This window comes from Emys orbicularis, chromosome 6, assembly GCF_028017835.1.
Source record: "Emys orbicularis isolate rEmyOrb1 chromosome 6, rEmyOrb1.hap1, whole genome shotgun sequence".
Lineage (NCBI taxonomy): Eukaryota > Metazoa > Chordata > Testudines > Emydidae > Emys > Emys orbicularis.
In genome coordinates, this window is record NC_088688.1 from 123,134,488 (window position 1) to 123,148,209 (window position 13,722).

Consider the following 13,722-nt stretch of genomic DNA (forward strand, 5'->3'; position numbering starts at 1 on the left):
AAAAGAGATTACTAAAAGGGGATATAATAGAGAGCTATAAAATCTTGACTGGTGTGGAGAAAATGAATAAGGAAATGTCATTTACTCCTTCACATAACACAAGAACCAGGGGTCACCCAATGAAATTAATATATAGCAGGTTTAAAATAAACAAAACGAACTATTTCTTCACATAGTGCACAGTCAACCTGTGGAACTCCTTGCCAGGGGATGTTGTGAAGGCCAAATCTATAAAGGGGTTCAAAAAAGGACTAGATAAATTTATGAAGGACAGGTCCTTCAATGGCTATTACCCAGGATGGGCAGGGATGCAACCCCATTCTCTGAGTGTCCCTAGTCTCTATTTGCCAGAAGCTGGGAATGGACAACAGGGGATAGACCACTTGATGATTACCTGTTCTGTTCATTCCCTCTGAAGCATCTGGCACTGGCCACTGTTGGAAGACAGGATACTGGGATAGACAGACTACACTGCTCTACAGCCAAAATGCTTCTGAAATAAATGTAGTCAAACGTTACTAATTCTGGGTCACTGAGAACGAAAATGATGCTTAAAATTGTTGATTGGCTCTAGTTTTCAAGATATGCTATTGGGTCAGTATATACAACCCTTGACTTGGGAATGGCAGAGGATAAGTGAGTTATAAAGGGAAGGGATCTCAATTTAAACCAGAAATGACTAAAATACATCTTTGACTGGATCTATGAATAAATCTATGACTGGGTTTGGACAGTACTTGCTTTTTAGGCAAAACAATGAATGATGCAATCTGAAGCTGGTATTGCGTCATACATGATATGAATTGCATCATGTTATTCCTAGAAGTCATGGATGATGCAATCATAACGAAGCTTACATCACTCTGCTGAACAAATTGCCCTATATCAGCTCTAGAAATCATACAGTGTCGTGCTCTCTTATTTGTCAGTGTTTGATTTTGCAAAGGGACACATTTCTGTTTAGCCAAAGTGAGCAGAGATGCCTCGTACTTGTGTGAACAGTGCAGATAACTTCTGCTATGTTTGTGGTGAAGTGACTTTTGCATCACAAAAGTGCAGTATAACCACTATGGTTAAGAAAGCCTATCACCTTTATTTTGGCTGCAAAATTGGAGATCAGGACAAGAGGTGGGCCCCACACATATGCTGCAACACTTGTGCAACAAATCTTCGCCAGTGGTTGAACAGGAAAAGGAAATCTATGCCTTTTGCAGTGCCAATGATTTGGAGAGAGCCAACAGATCATACCAGCAATTGTTACTTCTGCATGGTGCCTCCAGTTGGGAAAGGTGTGTCAAAGAAGAAAAAGTGGACTGTGCATTATCCAAACATTCCATCAGCTATATGCCCAGTACCCCACGGAGATGGACTGCCGGTTCCTGATGCACCAGAATCATTCTCACTTGAGTCAGACGAGGAAGAGGAAGAGGATGAAACTTCTGGTCCTGAAGCATCAATGTCACAGGACACACATTTTCTCCCATCCTCCTCCTCTGAACCACACCTCATAACACAAGGTGAACTGAATGACCTTGTCAGGGATTTGGAACTACCCAAGAGTAAGGCAGAGCTGTTGGGCTCCAGACTACAGCAGTGGAATCTCCTGGCAGGTGATGTTAGGGTTTCCATGTTCCGTGACCGTAAAAAGGATCTTGTCCCATTCTTCTTCATGGAAGGTGATCTTGTAGCCTGCAACAACATCGATGGTGTGATGGCAGCCCTCAACATCGTTTACGATCCAGATGAGTGGAGACTGTTCATTGATTCATCGAAGACGAGTCTTAAAGCTGTTTTACTGCATAATGGCATTGTTTTGCCATCAATTCCAGTTGGTCATGCAGTCCATATGAAGGAAACCTAGGACAACATGAAACAACTTTTGAGGTGCATAAACTATGACCAACATCAGTGGCAGCTTTGTGGCGATTTGAAGGTTGTTGCTCTCTTGCTTGGTCTGCAGACTGGATACACAAAGTACTGCTGTTTTCTCTGCGAATGGGATAGTCGTGCAAGAGATTCCCACTACATCAAGAAAGATTGGCCACTCCGACAGTCATTGGAGCCTGGGAGGAAAAGTGTTCAGCATCCACCACTTGTTGAATCAAGGAAGATTTTGTTACCACCCTTCCACATCAAGCTGGGTCTGATGAAGAACTTTGTCAAGGCCATTGACAAAACACAAGCAGCTTTCAAGTACTTCCGTGGAAAATTTCCAAGGTTAAGTGAAGCTAAGATAAAGGAAGGTGTCTTTGTTGGTCCTCAGATTCGTGAACTTCTTCGAGATGATGCATTTGACCATGCACTGCGTGGCAAGGAAAAGACGGCATGGAAAGCCTTCCAGTTAGTGGCAATAAATTTTCTCGGAAACAACAAGGCAGACAACTACAGGTTGTTGGTGGAAAACCTCCTCAAGGCATACAAAAGCCTTGGTTGCAACATGTCACTAAAGATACATTTTTTGCACTCTCATCTAGATTTTTTTCCACCGAACTGCGGAGCAGTGAGCGACGAGCACGGCGAGCGATTTCACCAGGACATTGCAACAATGGAGAAACGCTATCAGGGCAAATGGAGCCCATCAATGCTTGCAGACTATCGCTGGACAGTGACAAGAGATGCTCCATTTAATGAATACAAGAGACAAGCCAAGAAGCGCCGAGTAGACACTGAATAGGACTAAACTATGTACGTAATAGTTTTTTGCCTTTTGTTTCATAATAAATTTTATTTATATAACCCTTTTTGCTGATTTTTAAAGTGTTACATAAACAGGACAGGTGAAATATTATCATGTAAAGCAACCATAAACACATGAAAAGACCTAGGTTTACAATTTATGATTAAAACTCTACTATCTACACAATATACATAGACATAAAATGTAAAAACTTAAATATCTTAGAAACAGTAGCCATCAGTTGTTTTAATTGTCATATTTGAATTCAGCACATCAAAATACATAATAAATAGCACATTTTATCTCTGAAGCAGACAACTTCTCAAAAATTGTAGACCAGTGCTATTGGTCTGACCCAGTACTGCCGTTCTTATGTTCTTAATTGTTTTTGGACAGAGAATGGAGCCTCATTATTTTGTTTCACTGAGAGGAGTGGTGGTTGTACCACAGTGTGTGTGTGTGTGTGTGTGTGTGTTGATGTTACTGTCACACTCAGTATTTCCTCAGTTTTCCTTGTCACGTTTACTTATAATACCAGTCTTTTTTGTGTTTTACCTCTCTCTGATGACTAGTCATGTCTGTAGACTTTTCTATGACAAACAATATCCACAGTTCCTCTTCTCATGAAAAATATTCCATTTTCATAGAAAATATTTGGATTTCTCTGAGAAACAAAGAACTGGTGTTGTTTGTTTTTATTGTTTGGTTTGGCTTGCTTTTCTAGGTGGTTGGCTGTGTGAGATGGGGGGACAACCGAAAAACTGAACATTTACAATTTGTGGTTTTCAGTGAAGAACCAAAACAGATCAGCATTTCTTTTTTATGAAAAGGAAAATTTTCATTCTTATCAAAACTTTGTTCCTTCTGCAGGTTTCACCAGTGATGTACTCATTTTTCACTTCCAGTGATACATACAGCTGAAAATGGATATACTTTAAGACACAGTTAGTACTGACTGAAAACACAGAAATATTTGAAGCCTGATACTTTTTATGAAACACCAGAGATAGGTCCTATCCGGAACACCGGGTGAAAACACACCTGAACTTTGGGACAGTTTCAATCTAGAGCCAAGCTTTATGGCTGTGACCTCTGTCAGAAATGGTCTAGATAAACCTTTGAATCAGAACATAACCCTGAATGTTGGGAAAGCTTGGATTTAAAGACCACTGTAGATCCTGTCTTTACAAACTGGAGCCATCTCTGGTATATAATAATGTAAAAAACCGAAACAATAGAGTTGGAAAAAACAACAGGAAAACATTTTGCAGAACACTGTGTGGAAAAAAAATGTATTCAATGTTTTAAAATGTTGATGAAAAATTTCATGGAAAAATTGAAATTAAAATAATTTAGTGAAGCTCCACTAAGTAGTTTTTTTAAAGCAGCGAAGAAAGTTCCCCGTGGTTCTTCAAAGGAGAATGAAAAAGCTCTTTCTTATCCAACAACCGTGCCATTCAGTTTAACTGACAGTTATTTATAGAACAGACTCTTCAATCCACATTGATGATAATCTGCTGTGAGTCTATCAAATTCTGCTGTTGATTGGGAGAAAAAGCACAATTAAGAAACCCAAGGACATGCTTCAGACAAATGTATTTTATTGTACAATAAAACTGCACTTGAAAGGGAGCTGGAGTATTAGCCAATAACAGAATTAGTGGAGTTCTTTTGTCTAGTTGGATCAGCGTTAGAAACATTAAGACTGATGGATCAAGCAATGGGAGAAGATTTTGTTTCAAAAAGTCCTTGAGTGTTTACATGCACTGATGACATCTGACCTTGAAAAGTCTGGCTATTCTGTTGTTTGCCAAAAGCTTTTTTCCTTGCATGTAAATCTCTGAAAACCCAAGGATATTTTGAAATGTAGCAAACTCCTCTGGGTAGCCCATTCATGGCCGCATGGAATTCCTTGCTTTCTCTGGGCCTGACTCAAAGGCCATTGAAGACAATGGAAAGATTCCCATTGAGTCCAATGGACTTTGGATCAGAACCTCTGCTCTCTTAATTAGTTCTCAAATAGGAATTTCTTTGGATGCTTTTGCTTAGATCATGTGTATGCAGCCATATTCCCCTGCTGAGAACTTAATCTTCTTCTCATTCAGAACACCCAACACACTAGCATCAGTGTAAACAAATTTCCAAAACTCTGCTTTGTCCTTTTGGTAAGTCCACATTCACATGAACGCAACTGCAATGTGCCACAGACAAGGTCCTCTACCAGATCAAGCTTTTGTTGCAGGGCATAACCCCCCACCCCAACCCATTTATTTTTCCTTTTGATATGTTGCAGAAAGAAGAACCAGACATGAATAGCGTTTTCCCATTTATATTTAGAAATGTTCTCCTTTCTCTAATCTTGCCCTTCACTTTCCTTTTTTATTTCCTGTCGGGCTCTCCACCCCGGGCCCTTCATTTGTTTGGTCCCTTCCAGTACTTGGTTTGTCAGGTTTGTTAAAGGATAGTGATTTAAATGTTATTGTGTCTAATAACACGGAGGAAGGTGTCAAACCTCCATAATGGTCAATTATGAATAAGCATTTCTATTGATTATGAAAAAGGGTAAATGTTAATTTGGAACTAGACTAAAAAATACCAATGAGAAAGAAGGGTGGTAGGTGAGAGAAGAGAGAGGCCAAGATTTTCAAACCCAGCTGCCTAAAGTTAGGCTCCTAAATCCATACCCACTGAGATGTTCCTTTTAAGGTTATTGAGGTCAGTGGGTGCTGTTGGGAGCTCAGCACTTTTGCTGAGATGCCTAAATATGAATTTAGGAGCCTAACTTTAGGCAGGTGAGTACCAGGCCTATTGTGGGCCGTATATACTGTGGCTAAGCACTTGCTGAGGTGACACACATTTCTATTCAGCTACATCTATAGCAAATACACAAATTTAATCTCAGCTTGCCCACAAAAAGCATACTCTCCATGCCCTGTGCATTGTATTTTTGATATTAAAAACACATTACCATATTAAACATATTACTATATATTTCTAAGCACTTATTTTAACCAAAGTTCTAAAATAAAGATCTAATAATATTGTCCTGCTCTGTTTTTAACTGTTTCAGAGACCGCCATGCAATTTCTGTGAAGGTGTCACATCAGCACAACACCCTCTCTACCAGTGTCTCATTAGCACAACACCCCTTCCTACAATGTCACATCAACACAACACCCTGTCTCATAGCTTCACATCAGTGCATGCCCCCTGGACAGGTGCTAAAGCGCACACTGGAAGAAATCATCTTAAATCAAAGGACTAAAAGTCAGCATCTCAGAAGCCACCAAAGTGGCTGTACAGGATGACATTTGGGGTCTATCCTCAGCTGGTGTGAGTCTGCATAGCTCCACTGGCTTCAGTGAGGATTTGGCCTGTGGTTTTAAAAATTGTGCTAAATACTTTCCAGGATGTAAAGGGTTCCTTTGATTTCAATTACAAACCACTTTTACCAAAGGCCTAGCATAATCTTAAAACGAAACATGCCTCTCTCAACTACAGCGTATGACACTCTTAAAAATTAAGAACTTGCTATGATTGTGTGTGTGCATTTCTGTATCATTGAAGAGGCAAGCAGAAGGGTGGAAATAGTCCATGAAAGTCTGTGTGGCAGTGGAATTGTCTTTTGATTTTAAGACAGGAATAGACTATGTAGGGTAGCCTATTTAGGCCACCCCACCACATTCTCACTCCCTACAGCTGTAACAGAACTCCACACTACTAGCCCCAAATTCAGTGAGAAAGGGAAAAAATACCAAGAGTCAGAAAAAATGGACATCTGAAATTCTTTTAAAAAGTTTTAGACAACTTTTTTACTTTAGTCGTACCTGGAGGCCCCAGCCAAGATTAGGTTTCCATTGTGCTAGGCCTCATATAAACACATGAGAGACAGTCCCTGCCCAGAGTAGTTTACAATCGAAATGGTGGATGGGAAAGGAAGCAAAGTGACTTTCCCATGGTCACACAAAAAGTCTGTGGCTGAACTACAGAAGCCAGGTCTCTTAACTCTAGGTCTAGTGCATATCCATCAAATCATATCCACTCCCATATAATGTGTTTATTAATTTCCCTCCCTCAGGCTTGATCCCGCTCCCATCAAAGCAAATGAGGGTTTGTTGGGTCACCCCACACTCTCTCCACCTACGTTAATCGGATCGAAAAAAAGATGGTCCTCTTCCCCAAAGCCTACAAATCTTGTGTCTTCACAGTACTACGCTAAGTACTTGTTTGTGTGCAGCTTTTTTTATTTGATTCAGTTCAGAAATGCACACCACAGTTTGAAGATAAGTGCCTTTACCTTCAGAAGTGGGGAAAGAAATTAAGGTGGAAAATAAATGATTCTGACTAGTAGTGCTAAAATTATGGATTTAGGATTAATTAGAGCAGTGTTTCACAACCTTTTTCATACCAGGAACCAGCCTGTTGCCTTCCTAAACTATGTCAGGGAAATCTCAGGGACCAGTGCCAGTCCACAGACCGGTCATTGAGAAACACTGAACTAAAGCATATTACTTCACAGATGAAAGAGCGTCACTCTTCCATTGTCCCAAAATACTGAGCAGTCAACAGCTTCCATTGACCTCAATGGCCTCAGAAAGAAATTGATGGGAGACGGGGATGTGGGGATTATAGAGTGATGGGCCAGAAAGATATTCTGCATTTTCTGTTTAAAACAATTCACCATTCAACAGTTCCATGGCCTTTTGTTGGTAGTTTCTTCCCTTTAATTTAAAATGGGAATACTTAAACATTTCAGTATCACAGCTGGAGGGTGCTTTCAGTTAACATGGTAATAAGCATATCCTGAGCCAATAAACTCAGAGGTTTTCACTCTCAGGGTTTATTCACCCCACGATAAGGTTACTTCCTCATAAACAAGCAGCAGCCTCAAGTTATCATTCTAATAAACTGAATAGGTCAAGGTAATTGTAACTAATGCCAAGGTAATCTTCTACAGCAGTAAGCATGTAGGAAGTGCTAGCAAGCCATTCACATTTGCTACTGTCTCACTTCAGTCCATCTCTACTAACAATCTCTCTTTTTCTGACACTGTAAATGCTGGAGTTAAAATATGTTCATTTATTAGTGATCTCTGGTTACTTCTAAACTGTCTGCGTCTTGAAGCCAACCAATCCCAATATTGTATTAACACAACAGTTTTATATCCAAATGCCGTACAGTCCTCTATGCTCTTCTTATTCTAAAGAGCTTATCACACAATTTTAGGCAGCATTTCATAATTTTGACTCAGATTAGAAGAAGAATGCAAAGAGGGATTGTGAGCCTCACAGAAAAGTTAGATACCTATAGCTTGGGTAATCAAAAAATGCCTAGAGATGTGTGAGGTTACATACTGTACCTGGAGGTTCTTTAAGATATGTGGTCCCTGTCTGTATTCCACATGTGGGTATCCATGTGCGCCAGACACCTGAATATGGATGTTTTTCCAAGCAGTGTCCGTTAACCCACACATGAGCAGTATCTTCCCTCATGCTCCCAATTGAAGGTATAAGGGACGGTGCAGGTTGTCACCACTCCAGTTCCTCCTCTTACTCCAATGCAATTTAATTTGAAGCAGAGAAGTAGGGCAGGAAGTGGAATACACATAGGGACCACACATCTTGAAGAACTTCCAGTTATAGTAAGAAACCTCCTCTTCTTCGAGTGCTGCTCCCTAGGTATATTCCACATGTGGGTGACTTGCAAGCAGTGATTAGTATGGAGGTGGGTGCGAGGAAGTGGTAGCAGAGCTGTGTAACACATCCGCAGCTACCGCTTGAGTCAGGGTGAAGTGTGCTATAAAGATTTGGACAGATCGCCAAGCTGTGGCTTTCCAAATGTTCTGCAACTCAAAAAAGATATACTGCCATTAGAAAAGGTTCAGAGAAGGGCAACTAAAATGATTAGGGGTTTGGAACGGGTCCCATATGAGGAGAGATTAAAGAGGCTAGGACTTTTCAGCTTGGAAAAGAGGAGACTAAGGGGGGATACGATAGAGGTATATAAAATCATGAGTGGTCTGGAGAAAGTGAATAAGGAAAAGTTATTTACCTGTTCCCATAATATAAGAACTAGGGGCCACCAAATGAAATTAATGGGTAGCAGGTTTAAAACAAATAAAAGGAAGTTCTTCTTCACACAGTGCACAGTCAACGTTAGGAACTCCTTGCCTGAGGAGGTTGTGAAGGCTAGGACTATAACAGGGTTTAAAAGAGAACTAGATAAATTCATGGATGTTAAGTCCATTAATGGATATTAGCCAGGATGGGGGTAAGGAATGGTGTCCCTAGCCTCTGTTTGTCAGAGGGTGGAGATGGATGGCAGGAGAGAGATCACTTGATCATTACCTGATAGATTCACTCCCTCCGGAACACCTGGCATTGGTCACTGTCAGTAGACAGGATACTGGGCTGGATGGACGTTTGGTCTGATCCAGTATGGCCGTTCTTATGTTAACAGGACATCTGGTATGGAGTTAATGGTATCTAATTTGCAAATCAATTCAAGCTCAGCAGTTTCTCATTGGAGTCTGTTTTTGAAGTCTTTCTATTGCAAAATTGCCACCTTCAGGTCTGTTACTGAGTGGCCAGAGAGGTGGCAATTACCATTAACTCTGGCTTGAATAGAGACTGGGAATGGCTGAGTCATTACACTACTTGAATCTGTTTCCTTATGATAACTATCCTTACACCTCTCGTCAACTGTCTGTAATTGACCATCTTGATTATCACTACAAAAGTTTTTTTCCTGCTGATAATAGGTCATCTTAATTAATTAGCCTCTTAGAACTGGTATGGCGTTTTCTCTGTATGTATATATATACTTTTGTTATATGTTCCATTCTATGCATCTGATGAAGTGGGCTGTGGCCCACGAAAGCTTATGCTCAAATAAATGTGTTAGTCTCTAAAGTGCCACAAGTACTCCTGTTCTTTTTGCGGATACAGACTAACACGGCTGCTACTCTGAAGTAAGTTTGCAGTCTGGCTTCTCATGGTGTCCATGTACCCTGGGCTGTGTAGCAATCTAAATGAGTGCCCCATTCTGCAAGGGAGGCTTCCATCACAATGGTGCCTCTGAGCATGGGAGACCTGAAAGGGATCCCCACCCTGACCCTGTTCAGGTTGGACCACCAAGCAAGAGAGGTCAGAACTCCTGAGGAAACAGTGACTCTGAAGTCGATATAATCCGTGGTTGACTGGTAGGTCAAGTAGAGTCAAGCTTGTGGGCACCTCAAGTGGAGCCTGGTGGAAGGTGTCACATCCGTGCGTGCAGCCATGTAGCCCAAGAGGGAACGGTACTGACGCACCATAATTCGGGGCTTGCAGGCAATGCAAGTGATCAGGCTGCTCATCATGTAAAACCTTTCCACTAGAAAGAAAGTTCATGCCAATATCACGTCCAGCCTTGCTTCAATGAAATTTATTACCAATGTGGGTTACAAAACGGTCTTGTTTTCATTTATGCAGACACCTAAGGTGGCAAGGAGGCACCAAAGAGACTATTACGAAGACAACTTCTTGTCAGGATTGTCCCACCAGAAGCCAACCATGCAGTTATGGGAACACCATATGTCCCTGGCGCGGCATCTGGGCTGCTACTACCGCAAACCCTTTCATGAAGAACCTGGGTGCTGTTGCAAGACCGAAGGAGAGGATGTGGAACTAGTAGTGCTGCTGGCCAGTCCTGAACTGTAGGAATTTCTGGTACGATGGGTGAATGTCCACATAGAAATGTGTCTTTCGCATCAAGAACCGTGAATCACACTCTCTCCTGAAGGGAGGGGATTGCTGATGCCAGCGTAAGTCATCCTGAATTTCACCTTCCTGATAAAGATATTGCACTGTTGAAGTTCCAACACATTGCCATTTCAGCAACAATAAGCAAAAAACAAAAAACAAAACAACTTGACAATGTTAGGCAACTGGTGTGCTGTGACCAGTGTTCATCATACTGAACAGTATTGTCTCATCATTACCTTCCGTTTGTTGGATCCAACTGTTGTCTCTTAACTTATACTTAGGTTGTAGGTTTTGTGGGGGCAGACACCAGATTATGGGGCCCTAATTCCTCATTGGGGCTCATAGGCACTACTGCAATACAAATAATAATGAAATAGTTGGGCTGAGCACCATATAGACACATAAGATGACACTGTCCCATTTGTCATATAGCATTTCCCCTGCCCTACTCCACAAGACTCTCATCCAGTAGTTTCACACCCTGGCTCCAAGCATTTTTAGCCTAAGTATTCTTTCTTTATAGAATTCCTCCTCCTCCGTGTAGGTCTTTTTCTCCTTCTCAAATGTCCTTGAAATCACAAAATGTTATAGTTCACTATTTTAGGTAATGCCTGGTCATGGTAGAAAATGTTCTGTTGTAAAACTAACTTTTATTATTGAGTTACAAGAGATTGAATAGAAAGGAAAATGATAGGGATTGCTGCTGTCAGGGAAACAAATCATGGCTTTGTGTGTGTGTGTGTGTGTGTGTGTGTGTGTGTGTGTGTGTGTGTGTGTGTGTGTGTGTGTGTGTGTTAAGAATATGGGCTAGGAATGAATTCCAAAACACTGCCAACAGCACTGCACAAATATACATGCTACTAGGAAAACAGAGATTTCATTAATTTTGGCTGCACACCTTATGCTATCATGATAATTCTTGGGACTTTTATTACAATAACATAAGAATAAGAAATTAATTGTAAAAGCAAAACCTGTAGATTGGTAAATGTTTATTATTTATGTTTATGATCCTGCAAATGCAGACTTACATCCACTTGAAATTTATTAAGCCTCACCACGCTCTTGTGTGGTAGACAAGTATTGTAATAATCATTATACCGATAGGAAAACCAAAGCACGTGAAGGTGAAGTACTCTAACTCACTCAAACCTAAACTGGAAGACGGGAGAGTTTGGAACAGAATGGAAGTGTCCACTTCACTTCAAATTCCATTGTGTAACCCATAGACAGCACACCTTCCCCCCCAAGCAGATAGTATTACTATAGCACTATATTTTTACTTTTGAAGTGCACATCTTCTTGTGATCTATTTGTATTTAGCAATGAGTCTGAGAAGCAAGATTTTTACCTAGAACTTAACTTTCCTAAAGTTTATTGATGTTTGAATCTCAGGCTGGGGTTCAGAATCTTCTATTTACAATTTTCATATTTCTCACTACTCTACAACATCCACCCTGAGCATCAGCCTAACAACATGGAGAGTTGTGTAGGATAATCTGCAATTTTGAAATTTGTTTTCATTCCTAATCTGAATGAAATTTCGAGTTTCCCACAAAACTTTTTTTTAAATCTTCAAAAAAGTTTTGTTTTGGATCAAACGTTTATTAGGTAAAGTCAAAACGTTTTCATTTTGATTTAAAACATTTTTATAATATAAACATTTCTACACAAATTATTTCGAGGCAAAAACTGAAGTGTTTCATTCCAAAAATGGGGGAAAAAACATTTTAAAAAATCAGAATGGTTCATTTCATTTTTTCCCCTTAAACAAAATTCAGTCAAAATCAACACATTGTCATTTTATCAAACTCAAAATTTTCTATGGGATTCTGAGAAAAATGTTCTGTCAGAAAATTTTTGATCAGCTCTAACAATATATATGACCAACAAGTTTGTACCATTGATGTTAATGTGAGCTTTGCCATTAACTTCAAGGGAGCCAAGATTTCACCCCCACTCCCAATGTTACAAGAAAGTGAGCTAGATATTATCAAAAATAGGTTCAGTTAAACCAGGGGAAACCCTTAAAAGACAACATCTTCCCATCAAAACAGAGGGCAACAGTCTTTCAAAGCTGAAACTATTCCAGTCAGTCCAGGGTTACTGAGGAAGTCCATCCATCATTCGAGAGATACATTTGAGAATAGCTGAAATAGGGTGTTCTTGTTAAAAGCCCAGATCTAATTTCAATTAATCCATTAAGGAAGATAAAAGGTATAGGGGAATAACATGGCTACATCTGATAAAAGAATTGTGTAAACAGTGGTCAAGTTACCAGTGCAGCCCTTGGTGTTGCAAAGTCTATGTTCCTGATGAAGAACTTTGGTATCTTGTATATATTTCCCTAATCACTGTTCTCACAAGAAACATGGTTATTTTCAAACCTACAAGACATAGAGTAAGACAGTAGGTACTGAAGGGCCGCCTTTATTGTAGGTCTCATCAAGGGGGGGGGGGAAACACTGTATTTACCAATAAGAAAAATATCTGTACATTTGTATTGCTCCCAAGTATAAATGAGTTTTTCAATATCACTTACATAAATTAGCTTAAAGGTTAGGGTCTTGAGAATGGCTGCATGCCAAATCCTGATATTTTTAAACCTCTCTTTTGCTTTGAAGCAAATGTATGTTATTGTAAGTCGATACATTTGTTACCCTTGGGAATCATCAAATTATATTGACTGCCCTCTACCCTATCAGTTTTGTTTAACTTAAAATACAAAATATGTATCCAGATAAGTACTTTCCTCCTCTTTTCTAGTTTCATCTGAAATCTGAGGTAAATCTGCTAATTAAGGATCTGATTCTGCAGCACTTACACCTGCTGAGTAATACCTTACTCCACTAGTGGTCTTGATTCTGCCAGCCTTACCCAACATGACTAAAGATGGCAGGATCAGGACTGAACACATTGGGGTTAAACTCAGGTGCTGTAAATTATGAAATACCATTAAATTCCACAGAACTATGCTGGATATACACCTGCTGAGGATTGACCCAATTGGCCCAAATTCTCAGCCATACTGCAGCCATCAGCACAAAGTGGCAGTGATCCAGGCAGTGAAAATTTCCTCCTGCTTAGGGGAGTCCTCTGCTGGCACAGAGTCATGGTAATGGATCCTAAACTACATCATTCCAGGCCATCAGCTGGAGAAAAGCAGGCATGGCAAGGGTGCCCCTACACCCTTGTGATCCCTTACTGCTGGAATACCCTCTTGGTGGCCATTGGTAGGCAACGTAAATTAGAGCAGCTCTACTTTATGTTGGAGATCAGCCAGTGGCTAGATGTCCTCAGGAT